The sequence below is a fragment of the Hermetia illucens genome, chromosome 4 (assembly GCF_905115235.1).
Source record: "Hermetia illucens chromosome 4, iHerIll2.2.curated.20191125, whole genome shotgun sequence".
Taxonomy (NCBI): domain Eukaryota; kingdom Metazoa; phylum Arthropoda; class Insecta; order Diptera; family Stratiomyidae; genus Hermetia; species Hermetia illucens.
The window spans coordinates 33,801,470-33,822,037 of record NC_051852.1 but is presented as its reverse complement, the minus strand read 5'-3'; the positions used below and the strand labels follow the sequence as shown (position 1 = coordinate 33,822,037).

At 41.4% G+C, this 20,568-nt stretch overlaps 1 protein-coding gene across 1 annotated transcript in view; it reads left to right on the top strand.

The window, feature by feature from the left end:
* The first annotated feature begins 5,477 nt into the window (after window positions 1-5,477).
* Window positions 5,478-20,568, top strand: part of LOC119653439 — a 46,824-nt gene continuing 31,733 nt past the window's right edge. The window contains exon 1 of the mRNA XM_038058019.1: window positions 5,478-5,643. The gene's annotated coding sequence lies outside the window, so the exon portion shown is untranslated. The remainder of the gene's footprint in view (window positions 5,644-20,568) is intronic.

Here is a 20,568-nt window from a genome sequence, read left to right as displayed (position 1 = left end):
TCAAATATTATAGCTGCCATCCAGTAAAGCGTGTGCTCGGAGTAGGTTTTTTAGTTCGCCAAAAAAGGAAACCTTCAGTTATCGGCTTTAAAAATATAAGCCGAGTAATGCGGCATTCTCAAAGAACGCGGGCACGCGGAGAAGCGACTTCACAGACGGAAAAAGGAAGCCTGGGAGAACCAACAGGTCTATGAACTCGAAACGGGGAAAGCAGCAACCGCACCAGGCACGCAAGTTTTACCAACAAGTCAGCAGGATGAAGCCTTATACACCTCCATGCTCATTTTGCCTAGACAAAGAGGGAAATCTGATTTCCGACAGAATGGGCATATTGGAGCGATAGGTTGAGTGTTTTGATGAATTGCTCAACAACCAAAATATCAGCGAGTTGGACCTCCCGCCAACTGAAGATGACGAACAAATACTGCCACCACCAAGTATACAAGAAGTAGTGCGTGCAATTCATCGGTTTAGAAACCACGAGTCGCCAGCAGCCAATGGGGCTAGAAATTATTTTGGGGTGTCTTCTGAAAGTGCAAAATAGCAACCCCGCTTTGGTATATAAAGAATTTATCAAAAGTCATGAGCAAAAGTAGCCTTTGTTCCGAAAACAAGCCAAAACGATGCTTTACGCCCAAAATCTTTCAAACCAATTTGCCTGACGTCCTCTGTACAGAAAACAATGAATGAGACAACTTCATCGGAAATAACGTTCTAACGTTCTAACTTCATCGGAAATAACGTTCTAACGTTCATCAACGGCGCAACATCCGGTCTAGGCCTGCCTTAATAAGGAACTCCAGACATCCCGGTTTTGCGCCGAGGTCCACCAATTCGATAACCCTAAAAGCTGTCTGGCGGCCAGACCTACGCCGTCGCTCCATCTTAGACAGGGTCTTCCTCATTTTCTCTTTCTACCATAGATATTGCCCTTATAGACTTTTCGGGTGGGATCATCCTCATCCATACGGATTAAGTGACCCGCCCATCGTAACCTATTGAGCCGGATTTTATCCGCAACCGGACGGTCATGATATCGCTCATAGATTTCGTCATTGTGTAGGCTACGGAATCGTCCATCCTCATGTAGGGGGCCAACAATTCTTCGGAAGATTCTTCTCTCGAACGCGGCCAAGAGTTCGCAATTCTTCTTGCTAAGAACCCAAGTCTCCGAGGAACACATGAGGATTCGCAAGATCATTGCCTTGTACAGTAAGAGCTTTGACCCTATGGTGAGACGTTACGAGCGGAATAGTTTTTGTAAGCTGAAATAGGCTCTGTTGGCTGACAACAACCGTGCGCGGATTTAATCATCGTAGCTGTTATCGGTTGTGATTTTCGACCCTAGATAGGAGAAATTGTCAACGGTCTCAAAGTTGTATTCTCCTATCCTTATTCTTCCTGTTTGACCAGTGCGGTTTGATGTTGTTGGTTGATTCGTCTTTGGTGCTGACGTTGCCACCATATATTTTGTCTTGCCTTCATTGATATGCAGCCCAAGATCTCGCGCCCCAGTTTGTACGTCTCGGGTGGTTCTTCCCATGATGTCGATATCGTCAGCATAGGCCAGTAGTTGGGTGGACTTCAAGAGTATCGTACCTCTTGCATTTACCTCAGCATCACGGATCACTTTTTCGAGGGCCAGGTTAAAGAGGACGCATGATAGGGCATATACCCCGAAAATACAATGTGGATATAGTGCAGTAATCTAGGCGCAATAGCAGAGTAACACTAACTTCATAGACTGGGTTGTGTATTACTGTGACAATGAGGACTGGGCTAATGGTGCCCCTTGAAGTCCTCCTCGGATTGACATGTCTCGATCTTTATATATAGAAGCAGACAAGGAAGACAAGGAAAACAACGTTCGGACCTTCCTCGGGTATCAGCGAGGCAGAAGGTAGTCTAAATCGAAGAAAGATTATTTTTTCTACGGGGTTCTTCAAATGTTGTCAAATGTTTATCTTAATTAAGTTAAATATATATCTTTTTTTAAGGGGGTCATCCCATCTGTCGGATCCGCGGAATAGAATTTTTAGTGTAGAATATATGGGCAAAGTGATTTTTTCATATTCGGAGTCGTTCGGAAATTACAGTGTTAAACAGGTAAAATGTCACATGCCAGGTTTATGTCGATCGCCGTAATAAAGCGCATATTTATCGGTCTAGATGACGTTCGAATGATTTCGTTAAAATCATAAGAATTGAAACCAAGGCTTGACATGAGTTTCTTCAGGAAACCTAAGGTTTATGGACTAGGTATAGCAGATTAACGGTCAGTTAAGAGTTCATGGTTGAAAATCGCATTCTAATTTTTAAGCGCGTTTTTCTCGAAACTGTATCTTGAAAATCTGCTGCCACCATAGCCCAAAATCTGGTTAAACTAGGATAATTGCGGTTCATGTGGTAGTTTTTTTTTCATTAAAGAAGCCTTGAAAAACACCAAAATTCAAAAAAAAATTTAACAAGGCACCAATAATTTAGCTTTTAATATTTTCTGATAATCCTAGTTTGCGGACGGTGGTTAAGTCTACACTTTACAATGCTGTTTACATTTTTTCTTGAAGATGATCACAACGCTCTCTAGCGTGGCAGCAGAAAAACACCTTTTTTTGCAGATAGGTGTATATCTTGCTCTGTATCTCAATAACGAATGATGTTATCATCATCATCATCATCATCATCATCAACGGCGCAACAACCGGTATCCGGTCTAGGCCTGCCTTAATAAGGAACTCCAGACATCCCGGTTTTGCGCCGAGGTCCACCGTCCTGGCCCACACCATCGCTCCATCTTAGGCAGGGTCTGCCTCGTCTTCTTTTTCTACCATAGATATTGCCCTTATAGACTTTCCGGGTGGGATCATCCTCATCCATACGGATTAAGTGACCCGCCCACTGTAACCTATTGAGCCGGATTTTATCCACAACCGGACGGTTATGGTATCGCTCATAAATTTCGTCATTGTGTAGGCTACGGATGTTATCGCCCTGGAAAAATTACTACGCATTGAGCATGCGCAGTTAACAAATATATGGTGAAAAATTGGTATTTCTACCTTTAACTATTTCGTCAGAAAAAATTTCTAAAAAAAGCGAAAAAAACGACCTTCACACGAAATGAAGAGGCTAACCAATTGAACTCGAAATTAGTTTGGGAATGCCGTAGTAAATTAAATCTGCTCGGCTTTATTGTGTGATACTCTTGATTCCGGGTCACATTGGGTAAGAAGGCGATGAGGCAGCAGATACGCTGGCCAAAAGAGCAGCAGGAACACCGCTAATTGGATCAGAACCCTTTTATGGAATCGGAAAGGGGTTCATGGGGAGAACAGTTCAGGGAGAAGAATACAGAAGGTTATTTAAGCCTCACCCAGAAGGGTCATAGAATCATAGTAAACATACTTACTGGTCATTGCAGGGTAAATTATAAGAAGAAAAAAATTCGTTAATAGATATAACATATACTATAACCATTAAGAGACACAATTGTTTTTTCTAGAACGGGGCAAGATGTCACTAATTTTAACTGTATGGCGGAAGTCAACAATAAGTTCTCAAGTTTTCCATTTCCCATAAAAAAGAAGATGAAGAAGCAGGCAAGCGGACAGACAGTAAACTAAACTCCAGAAAGCTCTATTTTACCCTAAACTTTAAAGAGTCCAAGAAGGCATAATTGATTTATAGTTCCCGGAAAACGTTACCCAAATCTAACCTCACAGAAGTGCTATTTGGGTTCAGAAGTTCAACCAACCACTTGTTTTAAATTACTTTCAAAACAGACTCACATACACAAAAACCTTGTTGCATAACCCATAAATTTAATCTATAAAAGATACTCTGTAAAGGGTTACGAGGTCTACAAGTAGACATCCTCCCTAGTCGCTGCAATTTCCTTGTGCACCGATATGTATACATATGTACATCGGTCTGTTCACAGATCACACTATTTTCCAATGTGAAACTCATTCGGGGACCTGATAAATCAAAATCCTTTCCTAGTAAACCAGCATCCAGAGACGCGTTCAAAGTTTAAAAAGAGAAAAAAATTTTGCTTCGTCCTGTCCCAGTGAATCACATCTTCCTATGAACTATGAGATATGAAAATATGGGGATACAGTACGTTGTCCTTTCAACACAAAGAGTGAGATTTATTTCGGATTCAGCAATGTGGCTTTTGTGAGATACTCGTATTTATGCCTTTCAAAGGACTCAGGATATGAATTAAAATGAAATGGAGGGATCGAAAGGAAGCTTTTGAATATAGAACTGTCGATTAGTTGCACAAAAATTGATGAACTCTGACACAGTAACGAAGAACTAAATGTTCCTTCGTTTAAAAGTAATTTCGAGTTATTTTGATATGTCGACTATGCTGTACGTTGTAGTTGTCACATCTATCTTCTCGTCTCCTAAATACATGGTTGCAACAGACTACAGCGTCCAAGTTTATAAAATCTTTTATGCATGATATTTTGAAACTAGAGGCATCAAAACAATTTCAGTTCATCTCAAAATGTTTATATACAATGGCTCTTCAGTTGACACAAACTTCCTCACATTCCTGACAGATTTCATCGTTGGAAAACTCTAGGAGACAAATTTTATACCCCAATTTCTTAAATTCACGACATTTTACGTCCATTATGTCAACATTAGTCGAATATAAATGCCACTACTTATCATTTGTCGCTTCTCGTTAATTTAAACCAAACTAAAATGAAAAATTGTATCTTCTGGCTCGTGTTTAAAATTAACATAAAACCGACGATTGCCAAGAACTATGTAAACGTCGTTTTTTGAGGTCAGGCATGGAGGTAGCGACGTCTGCCACTGGTTTCGTTGACAAAATGCAGAAAAAACTCCTGCGACCATAGTCTTGTATTATTGCTAAGACGAATAATAAATTTTTCATCAGAGCGGAAGTTCGGTTGCATTTAAAAGATGAGAAATGGAAGAGATCGTGTTTCCGTTCATTTGGCTCAAAAAAGTTCAAAGAAATTCATCCAATACGGCTAAAAATATTTTTCTGAAATGTATCTTTCCATTATGTATTTTGCCAAAAGGTCCATGGAAAGATGCACAAAAGATACAAATACAAAAGTAAGGCACAGAAATGGAAACATATTTGCAATGAAGAGTGAAATGTCTTGTAATGATGACGGGACGGTAATATGCAACCAAATACTAAATATAACGCGAAAACCAACGCGGAAATCGTTGCAAGTCGGTGAGTCTGCAAAAGCTTGTAGTGTGGACAGTGATTAATGTGTTTGCCGGAATAAAATTCACGGCATTTTGCCAAAATCAATGTTTACCTGTTATGAGGAAGCATAAAGTTGTTTGGAGTTCAAGTTGAGTTTGTTTAAATGAAAGCGAAATAGTGTTCGATTGATTAGGCAATATTTCTTTAGATTTGCTTCAGTAGGACTTCAACGTTTTGTAAGTACAGCGGAATGAGTGGGACGTTTGTGCGGGTGGTTCGTACGGGGTTGAGTGAATAATTCTGAATAAGTTCTAGAATATATAAATGCAGATATTCAACCAGTTTATTTTGAGACTTATTACCTAAAAATAGCAATTACAATCTGTTGAAAGATTGACTGGCTGGAACATATGGCGATTCTGCGAACTGGGACTTAGGTAAGCAATGTATCCACACGAAACGACAAGCTATAATAGATAGAACTCAGCAACTAGTTGGATATAAATTAGCGAGACACCAAATTCCATGGAAAACACCGAAATTAAAACTAAATCTAAAACCCAACCGGAATCTCGGTCATACCTAAAGTGTGCGTAGCTTTTATTTTAGAATGTATGTGTCCACAACGGTTCTCAAATTCATATGTAGCCCGCAATGTGAATACATGCATTTAGTGAGAACAGCACATATACAATAAGGTCAAATGATAGTAAGGATCACAGGGCGACCCCGTGATTTGGCTCGTCTCGGCTGGCGCAAATCCTGTGAAACGTCTTCTGTATTTTAACATCGAGAGCTCTGCAATTAAATCCTGCCTTCACCTCTACACGATAACCACTTGGTCTTTTGCCGTCAAAACAGCACACGAAGGAGGATGAAAGCGCTTTTCGAGTCTTAAAATGGAAAAAATTATCCAACTCACTGGTAGGGAATTGAGAGAAGCGCTGACAACGCTTTCTTCGAACATATCAACGGGTCCAGAAACCCAGGATACAGCCTCGGATTAGACGGATCAAACGGCAACGACTACGACAACGGAAAATGGACTACTCTTTTAGGTTTCGGAATTTGCGATCCCTTTTTCTGACGGGTGCACTGCGGGAGCTTCTCCAGGAAGTATCCCGTAAAAACATTAGCACCCTTGCACTCCAGGGATCGAAATGGTTCTGGAGCGAAGTAAATGATTGCGGACCTTACACAATATAACAGCGGCAAAGAGGGACCAAGCAGATAATTCGGTACCGCCTTTGTCATAAACAATACAAATAGGCAGATGGTAGCTGATTCCAAAGCGATTAATGAACGAATCTACTTAATCCGCTTTAAGAAGAAGTTCCTCTTCCCCTATATCAACTGCCATACGCCAAAGTACAAAAAAGATGTCATTAAAGACGAATTCCACTCCCGACTAGACAGAATCCTTGGCGGGCTGCCCCTCAATGATATCAAAGTATTATTGGGAGACTTCAAAGCTAAAATTGGCAATGAACTGTTCCATAGAGGCAACAGGAGAGCATAGTCTCCATAATGAAACAAACAATAATGGCCAAAAACCCATTGACCTCGCCAGCAGCAAAAGTTTAGTCGTAAGCTCCACTTGCTTCCCCATAAAAACATACATAAAATTACGTGGGGACCAGCAGAACAGTAGACATTCAATCAAATCGACCACGTTCTTATTGAAAAAAGAGGTGCCTCAAACATGTTGGACATGAGGACGCTACGTCATACTAACTGTGAATCGGACCATTTCCTGGTTAGTGGGAAATACCGCTGTCAAATAGCCACAGCTACAGCAGCTGAACTCCTAAAATCAATGTGCAAAAGTTGAAAAACGACACAGTCAAAGTTACTTACATATCTACAATTAAGGCATTCATGTTGGTCCTGAGAAAATTAATAATGAAAGCCGGCGGAAAATTAGGAATAATATCCAGGATGCAGTTAAAACTCCCTTGGGCATGTAGGACGGAGGACTGGTAATAAATAATTCAATGATGCCTACCTGGAAGCGATTAACAAGAAAAACGACTACTAATCAAAAGATGAACCCGAACCAGCGAAGACAAATATCACGGCGTACACGAACGAGCAGCATTTAGCACAGTGAAACAGATCAGGATAGGTTTCAAATCGCGAAGCACCCTCTATAGTGATGAGAACGGCAATATCATTAGCGACACGACTCAGTATTTTCAAGACCTCTTGAACCCATCGACGACACATTTCCACTCCTTTGTCATTCCGAATAGCCCACCCCCGATCTGATACGAAGTAGTGAGTGCCACAATGATTAACAACGAGGAGCAGGTTAAAATCCAAAATGAATTGGCAAAAAAGCTTGCCTATAGTGTCAGGATTTAAACATGTTCTCGCCTCACCCTTTTTGACTTGGCGCTCGAATAAGTCGTCAGGAAGGTGACCTCAGTTGACACCAGAAGTATTATACATTAGTAAAGAAGTAAAATCCACGCAACGTGGATATTCTTGCCCGATCGACACGTCGTGCGAAGGAAGTGTTCGAACAGTTCGAACCAGCAATGAGTGAAGTGGGGCTCAGCGTCAATGAATCCAAAACGAAATACATGACCCAAATTCGTAAGGCAGTTGCTAGTATGCAGAACATCACAATGGGCGAATATAATTTCAAATAGGTGGACCAATTCGTTTATCTAAGAGCTCTGCACTCGAAGGACCGAAACGAAAAACACGAAATCCAAAGACGGGTTACTGCGGTCTTCGGCATAATAAGATCGATAAAAGCACACGGGCGCAATAAAGTACGCATCCGTAAGATATTAATTCGTTCCGTGCTGCTACATGGATGCGAGATGTGGACCTTGACGCAAATGTCGGATAAGCAGAGAGAAAAATTCTACGAAAGATTTTCGAAGCAGTGAAGGAATGAGATGCCTAGCGAAAGAGATATAATTATAAATTGTATGAATTATTTGACGACCCACCAGCATCGACAATAGTCAAAATCCGAAAAGTGCAATGGCTTGGCCACATTAAACGAATACCCGATGATAGTCAACCAAAAGGTAAGCTAAGAAAACGTTAGGAGGACTCAGTGGAGGCAGATTGCATATCAATTCTAAGATGTTCCAATTGGCGGACGTGGGCTTTGGATCGAGATAATTGTAGGCGATGCATCCGGAAGGCCAAGGTTTAATTAGGGCTTACGCCAAAGCGACAATTTTGATTTAGCATTTAGATGGGGTTTAAGGATAAACTCAAAGTATTCTCCGCTTGCCGTAAAAGCAACTAAAAGACACAGAAATTCTTGGAATAGTAACCTATAAATTTGATTTTATTGCTACCGAAAGACCAACTCCAAACACTCAGTTCCTGTAACTCAACCGAAAGTTATAATAACATAGCCTGGAAATTCTGGACCCAACTGAAATGAGATGGTGAGACTCTGAAGAGTGAGCTTCTACTTCTCTCTCTTGCCGCACAGTGCTTTTGTACTCTGGGAAGTCTACTGGTATCTGATGCGAATCCAGAGAATTGTTGCTGACTACTGCATGGACGATCTCATGGCTTATTTCTAACAGGATCTTTACTGCAGGATTCCGATTCAGAATAGGGAGCTTCACATAAATGCCACGCAGCAACGAAGATTTTCCGTATTTAGGAGGAACTACTTCTATCAGCAACTACATGCAATTCAGGATGGACTTTCTAAACGTGGCATCCTGGTGGTGATAAAAAATTTGAATACCAAGGAAGGCTCTGCAAATAGCTGCGAGCATGCGATGGTGACAACAACGGTGAATGGTTTATATATTTCTGCAAATTCTACCGCCTCGTTGTCGGCGGCCCACTATTCTAGCACAGGGCCTATTATAAGGTCAATTGGAGTTTCACTGATCAGCAATGAACATACTGAAAGGGACATCATCCGATGTCGTTTCCTTCACTTACCCGTCGCTATCTATTCGCAGGTGAACAGAGCTCGACCCTAAATTTAATACGGACTGTCTCTGCAATATGTCTGTCGTCCAAGAGTGAGAAAGTTTTCTTGCTGCGAGAACATTGTTGAACACCGAACCGCCACGAAAAGCACTTTTATCTCTGATGCTTATGAAGTTGTTGGAGTTGCAGTTGTCCTAGGTGGATCGATAAGCCTAAGGGGCTAAGGGCTCTGTTCATGACTACAAGCGTAGGAATGCGCGAAAGGTTTAGCCTAACATCAAGGAAAAAGCGAGAAGAGTATCGTAACGCAAGCCATTTCGGAAGAAATTCAATTTTAGCGTTGTTCAGGGAATCAGAAGCTGCCACGAATAGCAACAATTTCACTACGGTATACCGCATCACAACAAAGACTCAACTTTTTGATTGTCCCATGACTGACATTAACGATAGGTTTCTCATCCATAATGCTGAAGGAGCGGAAGAAGCAGATCCAGACAGCGAAAGCGAAGTGAGATTTTTTTTGCCATCCAAGTACCCAAGCGAAATAAAGTCGCTGCATGCAGGGGAAATCTCATCCCATCTCTCTCGAAGTCTAGCTATCTGTGACCTTCTTCATGCTGGTTTTACTGGAGAACGTGGAGAAATTCAACAGACTGACAGATAGTAACAGATGATGAACTTCACCGGCAAATGGTCCAGATAGCTGTGATGATCAGAGGGCGGAAGTGGCAATGTATAAATCGTTCATTTGGTTCAAATAATCGTTCGTTTGGTTCAAATAATCGAGGGAAGCTTTTTGAGATGTAACATAACCGAGGCAATAATGAAATTTTAATAGTGCTGACACCGCGGTATAGCACTGTAGTCCCCGGCATCATCGAATACAGAAAGATCCTATAACCGCTTACGCGAATAACTAACGAAGCGATTGTGTAACATTGAGGAGGAGAAAACGAAGCAACTCTTGGGGAGAACTTCCACCGGTCATGACAAACTTTACCAGTTTCTCCGTCGCAGTTCCAGAAGTATTGGTGCGGAGTTTATAGATGAAACGCCTGTCAACTGCTCTTCAGCCAATTATGGCAACATTAGATGGTTAGCTACAACAATCGGCTTAGCTGGTGCCGAACTTGCTTCGAAATGAAGCAGTGAAAACCCAACATTAAACATGCAAACATTCTCATCTTCAGCAGCAAAAACAAGGTTGGCAGAGCAGCATAAGGACATATGCGCAGGTAAGCAGCAGATTCACTCAGTATATTAATTCGGAAATATCAGCGTATTCCATCTGCTTCCCGAACACAGTGCAATTCGGAAGTTATCGAATGCTCGAAAGCATGTAACTGGACTTCGGCCAACGACCGTATTTTATCACCCCGCCGCCTGTTTATCTGGTTCTTCGAGGGCATACGCAAACAAGGTCTTTCATAGACGAAGGGCAGATATATGCGTTTATTCAAGAGCGAACTACGCAGAGCCAACAACGAGAACAACTGTAAACTCCACATCCACCACGTGCACACGTTCCAAAGTAAATCCACAAACAATGCCGTCAGCCTGAGTCTGGCAAATAGTGCTCCCCCGACAGTAACCGCCACACCTGTTAGCAGCACATTCAGCCTAAGCCAAGTCATGCCTTCATGTGAAACGACGGTCAAAAAATACCAATTCAACAACCGTACCAGGGTCCATCTGTAGTCATTATCAGAACAGACAATTTTTTTAAAGAGGACTTTGTCGGACGTAGCAAGACAGTTTTCAATGATCGATACATACCTGCTTAGACAATTGCCGACGATATGGAAGGGAACCCGATCTCGGACCGGAGTGACAACCTGCTCTGGGTTCGAATCCCAATCGTCATGGATGTCTGTGTTTACCTGGCTGCTGTGACCTTATAACTTGCACAACGTTAAAGCCTTCGCCACACAAAGTGCGATTTCCTGAGCGACTGTAAGCCTGTGAACAGCGGACTGCGTTATGAAATTGCTTCACGCATCTGTGCAACCTGGATGAAGTAGCATTCCCTATATGGGGTTCTTTTTAATCGACGCATTAGGGAACGTTTCAAATCCAAAATTTATCTAAGTGTGGCCTGCCCTGTCACTCTTTATAATTCTGAGTGTTGGCCGACTATAAAAGACAATGGGAAGGGTCGTCGAACTAGTGGCGTAGCGCGCTGTTCACATCCGAAATGAGATCACAATTAATACAGGGTTGCATCAATCAAATTTATAGATACAAGGAGATGTTCGTCCACATTATCGTATTTTTTGCTTTTTTTTTGTCTTTGCCTGCACCTTTGCATTAAGTTTTTGTATAAAACAAAACATTAGAAATCGATTCACAGTCTGTCTGCCACATGCACTTTTCTCCAAAACGGCTAAACCGGTACAAACGAAAATTTGGTGGACATAGGCAAACAATGAAATCCTACGTATACAGTGAGTGACATACATTTAGGCGGAGTTCAAAGGAGGCCATATATGCAAAGGGGGGATTTAACAATTTTTTTCTCCGAATATAAACGTGTTGAGTATTAAATGAAAGGTCTCGATTAGTACATTCCGAAACTGGTACTAGTTTTGGCGTGAATCGTAAAGTTCGCCAGTAAGGAGTTAAAGTTTGCACATTTAAAGAGGACAGGGCCCATTTTTGGAAACCACTCAACCCAAAAATCCGAAAAAATCAGGGTGGTACGCTCATATGCCTCAAAATTTGTCCCATTTTGATATCGGCTCAAATAAATAATAGTATATTACCAAGTTTTAGAAATTGACTTAAAAACCCCCTTAAGTTCATCCTAGGAGTACTATGCACCAGGATAGATGACACTATCGCGCATACGCATGCCAAGTTTCATGGAAATCCGGCTATAAGTGTCACAGTTTTAACAGCTTAAACTTATTAATTTCCCGCGAATTTACCGCACCTTAAGTCATGCAAATAAGATGCTGGCGTCATAATTAACGAGAATAATTGCCATTGGGCCGTTCAAATATAGTTACTAACGCTACTAATGCTAGCTTGGGAGAAAACTCGTATATTTCTCTTCTATATATTTCTCTAATTGCCACAATAGTTTGGCGAATTTTCCCCAGTCAAGCTGAGATTCGTGCTTTTTTTTGGCGGTTCTAATAAATAAATACAGCTGAAATGCATCAACCACATCCCAAGCCAATTGTAGGTTACTTGTACAGCGCAATCATTTCACATGCAATAACTGCATTCCTCTAAAATTCCTTTGGTAATTTTTATTATTTCTGATTAAAAGCGGAAATAACAAAAAATTGTACAGAACAAATTCATGTGTAATGTGTGTTAATGCATAAGTCATGTAATAGCCAAAACTGCCTTAACCTAAATTGCAGCAAATTTACTTGATAGACTTGATACTTTCAGTACTCTAGTTTTTCCTTCAAAATTTGCATATTTACACTCAGCTCTATGCATCTACCATGAAAACTGACAGACTAGTCTGTCTGCTTGGACCACTCTAGGCCACAAGTGATCTCTTTCAACCGATACTCGATTGCACTAAAACTTGATACCAGTATTTCATATGCTACTCCATATTCACTGTATCTACTCCAAAGTGAGTACGCCCCAAAAGTAAACACTTACTTACAGTACTTGAAGTTTTGTTGTTTCTTTTTCGGTAAACTCCACTTAATCTTCACATATGCAATCCTTCATTTTATGTAACTACTCAAAGAGCTCATTAAATGTTTGATTAAATCAATTCATCTAGTTCAATCGAGGGAATTCCGCGCTACTTTGTACGGTGAGGCGTTAGGTATGGATTTTGATAAATTGTTTGACTAAAGTGAAAATTTATTGAAATGATAGATCAGATAGTTCCGCTTTAGTCAGTTAACTGTAACAAAAAGTGTAATTAATAAATTTAAGTTGAGTTTTCTATGGAGCTAAATATTTTCCAGTGGTTTAGAAGAATGAGGCGGATATTGCACAATGGTAACATTTTTGAGGTAGCAACGGTTTGCTGACTGAAATAATGATGGATTGGTTTGGTTAGACTTTTGTATGGAATCTCATTTCCATATCTGAAGTAAGAGCAGTACTTGGAAGAAGGTGAGACATTTGGATCTCTGGATTTATTTTAATTGGTAAATTATTGTAGCAACATAGTACTGGGACAGTTTTCTGTATCTGGAGGAAGGAGGAGAATCTACATGAGTTGGTAATTATTCGTGAAGCCATACCAATAAAAGGGGCGACAATGCTGTTGTGTTCTGATTTAAAATTCACATATCTCATCTCGTTTTTTACCAAGAAGTGAAACAAAGTCGGAATTAATGTACAACAAATGTTGATATTCAGGAAATTGGGTCTTTCTGGCATGAAATTTTACTTTATTTACTAGAAGAAAATTTCATTTAATTATTCTCCACCAACACAATTCCATCCAATGTTAACCAGTGGAGATCCAGAGAACTGTTTTTAGAAAATGGTACCCACTTGATTTTGCGTCACTAAATGATGAAGGATAAAAAAGGAATTCATAATATAGCATCGTCCATAGTCAAAGTTGCAAATATTCAAAAGAAAATGTTAAAAGTATCAAGGACAGTCAAAGCTACACCCAAGGTATACCGGGAAAATTCGAGCTGTCAAGTGTAATAAAGCAATTGACGTAAATCAATGCGGGTTCGCACGATGATAGCGTTTTTCGAAAATTATTATTAATACAAAACCCGGCATTTCAACGCGACACTGGTGGGGCATGTTTCATGGTGGTCTAAATTAACCCAAAAACGCAATCTGCAAATAATGAAACTTCGATCATTTTAATAGCACTTACAACGAACTTTACAGTATCATTTTCATTTGGTGGTATCATGCTTTTTACCATAGCCAATACGAATGCCGGATATATAGATATCTTGTAGTGTCCGCGACATCGCAGCATCCGCGTTGTTCCCTTCGTTTTGACGGGGGATTTGTTCGGCATATTTACTTTTTCTCCTACTTAACTTTCATCCCCCATCTACCCTTCTTTCAATTGCCTACTTTACATCATTATCATCAATTTTCAAATCATAATTTTTTTTATTTTCCTTTTTATAATTTTGTTAATAAAATCCTATCACCTTTTAATTTCCCCCAAAACCGGAAAATTGCTTTAAATATTGCCAATTTTAATGTAGCAATTTTCTAGTATTTTGAAAACGACCATTAATATTCGTGTTGTTTTCACGTAGACCTGCATATGCTGCATATTGTTCAATGCATTCCCAACGTAAAACTGTACACGGCCAAGAGAGAATTCGGTATCCCGACGAAATTAATAAGACTGACTAGGCTGACCCTGACCAATGTGCGAGGCCAGATAAAAGCAGCAGAATCACTCTCAAGACCATTCGACATCAACAACGGTCTACGACAAGGAGATGCCCTATCATGCGTCCTCTTTAACCTGGCCCTCGAGAAAGTGATCCGTGATGCTGAGGTAAATGCAAGAAGTACGATCCTCTTCAAGTCCACCCAACTACTGGCCTATGCTAACGATATCGACATCATGCGAAGAACCACCCGAGACGTACAAACTGCCTTCCTTCAGATCAAGCAGGCGGCGCGAGATCTTGGGCTGTATATCAATGAAGGCAAGACAAAGTATATGGTGGCAATGTCAGCACCGAAAACCAACCAACCAACAACAACATACAACTTTGAGACCGTTGATAATTTCTCCTATCTAGGGTCGAAAATCACAACCGATAACAGTTACGATGAGGAAATCCGCGCACGGTTGTTGTTAGCCAACAGAGCCTATTTCAGCTTACAAAAACTGTTCCGCTCGAAATGTCTAACCAAAGAGCAAAGCTCTGACTGTACAAGACAATGATCTTGCCAGTCCTCATGTATTCTTCGGAGACTTGGGTTCTTAGTAAGAAGAATTGCGAACTCTTGGCCGCGTTGGAGAGAAAAATTCTCCGAAGAATTTTTGGCCCCCTACATGGAATGGACGATTCTGTAGTTTACATAACAAGAAATGAGCGATACCATGACCGTCCGGTTGTGGATAAAATCCGGCTCAATAGGTTACGGTGGGTGGGTCACTTAATCCGTATGGATGAGGATGATCCCACCCAGAAAGTCTATAAGGGCAAAATCTATGGTAGAAAAAGAAGACGAGGCAAACCCTGCCTAAGATGGAGCGATGGCGTGGGCCAGGACGCCAGACAGCTTTTAGGGATATCGAATTGGTGGACCTCGGCGCAAAACCGGGATGTCTGGAGTTCCTTATTAAGGCAGGCCTAGACCGGATACCGGTTGTTGCGCCGTTGATGATGATGATGATTCCCAACGTTTGTTTCTGATTAAAGTGACACGCATGCAAACGCAATTTATGTTGAGGATTTTGCTTTTATTGTGAGACCGGTTCTGTGCAGGACGGCTCCATACAAACAATAGAAAAAACCGAGCTATCCGACATTTTGAGTTCAATGTGAAATTGATTTCTTTCTAATGCATATTTTAAGTATAATCATCTGAGGATACTTCCTTAAAATTTTAAGCCGATCGGAATAGGACTGAGGTACGATCGTTGAGAAGAAGAATCTGTACCGTGAACGACCTGAAGGTGAAACTTTAAATGCGTTTTTCTACAAATGACATGTTTAGAACTCGGAATCTACTTAACCGATCATTCTGAAACTTATATGTGTGTTTCTGGTGGGGAGAAGGAAAAATTTGGTGTGTCAAGCTGCATTTAGCCTCTGCCACCTGTCATGTGCCGGGAATAACCAGATACAGTTGCAGTGCGGCTAGTTTACAGCAAAAAATTTCTTGTCCCACCTTAACTCATCGCACTAAGAATGCATAAGCGAGCACCGGTTTAATTATAGCAACGTATATCCACATCACCACATGGGTTTTGAGTCTCCATGACGAGGTAAAGGTGCGTCTGCATAGGCATAGGCTGGACGAGCTAGTTTCAAATTTACTTCTACTTGTTTGTCACAAAGAAATTTTGATCTAGAGTAACTCCTGGATATTTCACTTCTTGGGAGAGTGGAAGTTGCCTCCCTCATCTCTGGGAGGCAAACTCCATCCAATCTTATTCTGAAAGTTCATGCCTAAGGCACCAACTATCAATCAAATCAACGTCATATTGTATATTTCTACACAGCATTCCGAGACCCCGATTAACAGCAAGTACAGCCACGTTGTCAGCATAAGCTTGAGCGTGTATTAGCAAATTTTGCAGTTTGCATGGTAGTGAGCGGATCAATATATTCCACAGCAGTCGCGATAGCACACCTTCTTGAGAACAGCCTTTTTGCTGCTTCTACTCTTAGGTAGCAATGGACACCCACTTCAGCACACGCCAATCTCCGCGTAAGAATAGCATAGATCCACTTAATTAATGTATCAACACACAAAGTTTTTGGAAAGGCACAGTTCAATGTCTACTAACACCGCCATAGCGTACTCTCCCTTGAGAGTTGCACCCTGTATCTTTGAAACCAAACAACGAAGGGCAGACTTATAAGGCTTTCCACGTGCTAAGCATATTGGTTTTCATTTAGTGGGTGCGACATCAGCACTTTTCCACGAATGCGACACCTAATCAGTCTCCCCAAACGAAAAACGTTTCTTAGCAATCGTCCTAAGTGCTCTATACCTTCATTTAGTATTGCTGGCTAGATACCATCCATGCTAGGGGTTTTTCAAGTTTTTAAAGAAGAGTATGGCAGCTCACGCATTTATGCACATTCCAACATTTACGTCTTGAAGGGGTTGCAGGAACCGCCAACCCTTCCCCTCACTTCCCCCCACTTCTCTCACCAGTTCTCCCGAACGGCCTACTTCCAAGAGTATCTGTACTGATCCCAGTCTGGAGTCTGTAGATCGTGAAGCTTGAAAGTATCATCGTGCTTTCTAAGTGAGTTCAACTTGGGCGACTCCTCCTTTTAAGGACTATGCACAAGTTGAAAATCTGCCTTTCGCCTTCCAGTTTCTCATGGTACGCTCTAAAGAAGACTCATTTGGAACACTTAACGAACCTCTTATATTCACGCTGTGAGTTCCGGAAGTTTAACCAGTCTTCATTTTTATTGATTTTATAAGCACGGTTAATAAGTTGTTTAGTTGACTTCTTGAATTCCCGATTCCACTAAGAAGCTGCTTTACCGCTTCGGCCGCTTCGAATTAATCTTGAAGCGCCAAAAGAGTCCCTAGTCTCCCAAGGAGCTCCACTTTATTGCCAGAAGTTCATTGAACTTTGTCCAATCCGCTTTCATAAGGCTCCATTTTTGTATCACATACTGTTCCTCTGCGATAGTCAGATTTTATTCTAGGTATCGGTGAGCTGACAATGAGATTTCGTCTAGCACCCCCCAGTCTGTAATCAACTCTAACACCTTTGAACTACAGATTGTTAGGTTAATTTCTTGACTTCTTCTTGGTCTCTCGGTTCCACGTAGGGGCGCAACCTACGTTGATAATAGTAGCTGAAGTGATGAAATCAAATAGCTTCTCCCCTATGGAAATGCATTTGCTACTGTCCCAAGAAATATGTTGACCATTCGCATCCTATTAAGAGTTTAAGACCGCTTGATTCTGCATGCGCCACTAGATCCCTTAGTTTATACGTTAGTGTAGTACACAATGGATAAATAAGCAAAGGCAACTGTGATGGTTTTCCTCGTGCCATTAATCTGGTATTGTAAGATGACCATAACGAGGCCCTAGAAATCGAATTTTCTCAGCACGGTTGCTCTAGCCATCTTGACATCAGGACACAAGCTCTCAGTCTTACGAATCTTTCATCGTAAGAGATCCTAGCCCACTTTACTGATTCAACGCCAAACATTCTATAAAATTGAACCCACAGCTTTTGCACCAGAAAAATACAGGATCAATCTTGCAGCTATGTTAGCTTCGCTTGGAGGACGGGTGTTCCAGGTTAAGTTGACCAATCTTTATATTTCTCAACATAACCTTACTCAAATGTGTAAGGTAAAACAATTAGAAGCGTACGCCATGATCGGTGTGTGACGGAGTGTCACTCACACCATCCCGCCAGAGATTCGTCCAGGGATTTCTCTGAGAATAGTCGCAATTGGAAGAACAGTAGTTCCCATGTCTTCATCCATGAAAGACCTCTTCTCATCACCCATAGCATTCGTCTGTTTTCCACTTAAAACCTTCACACGAACTGGTATCAAATTAATTTCATTCACGTCTCTGGCTTTTCTTACCGTCGGTGTAGGAGGAGTTACTTACAGGTGGAAGTGACTCTGTAGTCGATTTGTCAGGGAGTTCTGCCACTGTATGCATTATCCTCCATCAGCAGCTCCATTGTGGGGAAGTGCACGTCGAAAACCATCATTGTTCTTCGCTCTCGAAATACAATTTCCTATAATATATGATTGAATTTCAATCCATCTAGGAAAAAGTGGAGCAGCATATGGTAGCTGTCCCTGTCACACTTGCAGACTCTTTTGGTATAGTTTGAATACTAAGGAGAAACACTCCCCGTTTGTAGATTTGTCCTTTCTGGCATTCATGAACCTTATCCTCCAGTGTCCGAAGTCCATCCCCGGGTCCAATTTACCCACCATGCGGATGATGTCCCCTGCTTGCTGTATTAAAACTTGGCAGGTCTATTCAATAAATAAAAATGTAAATTTTACTTAACTAGATCCATTGAAATTTTTTCAACCAACCCTTAAGAGCTCTAAGGGGACGGGCGATTATTCCATATTTTTATCTACTTTTATTTTATATATATATATATTTTTCTACTTTATTCTTTATTCTTATCCCTTTTTATACTTTTTCTTTCTCTCGTGAAACTCATATTAATATAATGGACATGGATACCAAGGCAGGGAAGGCAGGACAGGAGGAGAATTGATTGAAGATGTTATCCGTCCTGGATGTTCACTCTCGGTCGCGGCACTCGAGTTTTATAACTTCACGCGTGCAGACGAGGTGCTATTTTACTTTTTTTTATTTTGCTTTACGATAGATACGCGCGATGTCCCATGTTGTTTGATTTTCAGGTTTAGGTGAGGGCCCACCGATCGCTCCAAGGACAGTTACGTCACCGGGTTTTACGTGGGTACATGTCTCGTGGACTAAATACCATGGTCCTCTTCGGACACGGATTGATTTTGTGACCACAATCAGAGCCCCGCTGTGACAAGCTATGACGGTACCAGTCTATACCGAGTGCATGACTCAGTATTCATACTGGTGGATGCAAAACCTACCTAAATCTCCACCGCACTAAGGAGTACGCCACCCGTGTTGAAACGCAACACCACGCCGAGAACCGAAGGTCTCTGTTCACTTGAACGCAACCACAACCCCCATGAAGTGCCCACTAGGGGACCAACCACAAACAACCGAGCTAAACGTACATACAACAGTAGTTCACCTGAACTATCTGAATTCAGCGGCTACCCCGGTTCCCATGGTACCAGTATAACCCTCGAAAGATTTCATGACCTATTGCCACTTCAGATGAGTCCCCGTGAAGACTCGGGTTTGATCGCTCTGATTAGGCCTTTGGAGCATTCTGCGTCTCCCGGTGCCACCACTATGGAGGTTCTCCTCGGCCACTTGGTTTTGGGGCTTTTAGGATAACTCTCCCCTCTTGGTCGACTGCAGCTACACGGGATGATCTTTGACCATCGGGTAATCCACATAATCATTACAATGTCCCAATGGCTTTAAATTTGGTAAGAGCCGGACTGAAGATAGACACGAATAAGACATCACAGCGACCCATCACACTCTTCCTATCTGCACTAACGGGCAGAGCATCGAAGGCTTTGATTAATTTGGCATCGCGTTGTTTGATACATTAACAGCGCCAGATCTGGCCTTGCTGCTGCTGTACATGGAAAGTGAGTCCCACTGTTACTCAAATGTTCCAAACTTTCGTAAACACCTGTAAACAACATGCCACTGAGGTACGTTGGCCTGATACAATTTTCAACAGAGAATTTCGTCGTTGCACGTACCAGTTGCCCGTTAACAAATTGATCACAAAGCGGAAGTGCAATGGATAGTTCAAATATTCAGGAGGGGCGACAATTCCATTGCTGGCTATGCCATGCATCGAACAGTGGAACAAAAGTATAGGATTCTCGGGAAGCGCATTCCAGTGAACCGTGAATAGCACATAGGCGTAGTTGACGCGATATGCCCCATCAAGGGGTGAATGACAACCACATAATTTTGTGGACGGCATCCTGATTCAACTCCAATTCATTCATACAGCTTGCTGTAGAATGAGAGTATTTCAAGGGCTTCTGAATCGGCCGGTATTTAAGGATCCTTCTTAAAAAATTTCTTTTATTAGATCTCACCCCTTCATTTAATGAGCCGCTCGATAAGCCAGCAGAAATATTGAAAAGGTGCGGTTCCAATTGCCACCGCTATTTGGTAATTGAGTTTATTAA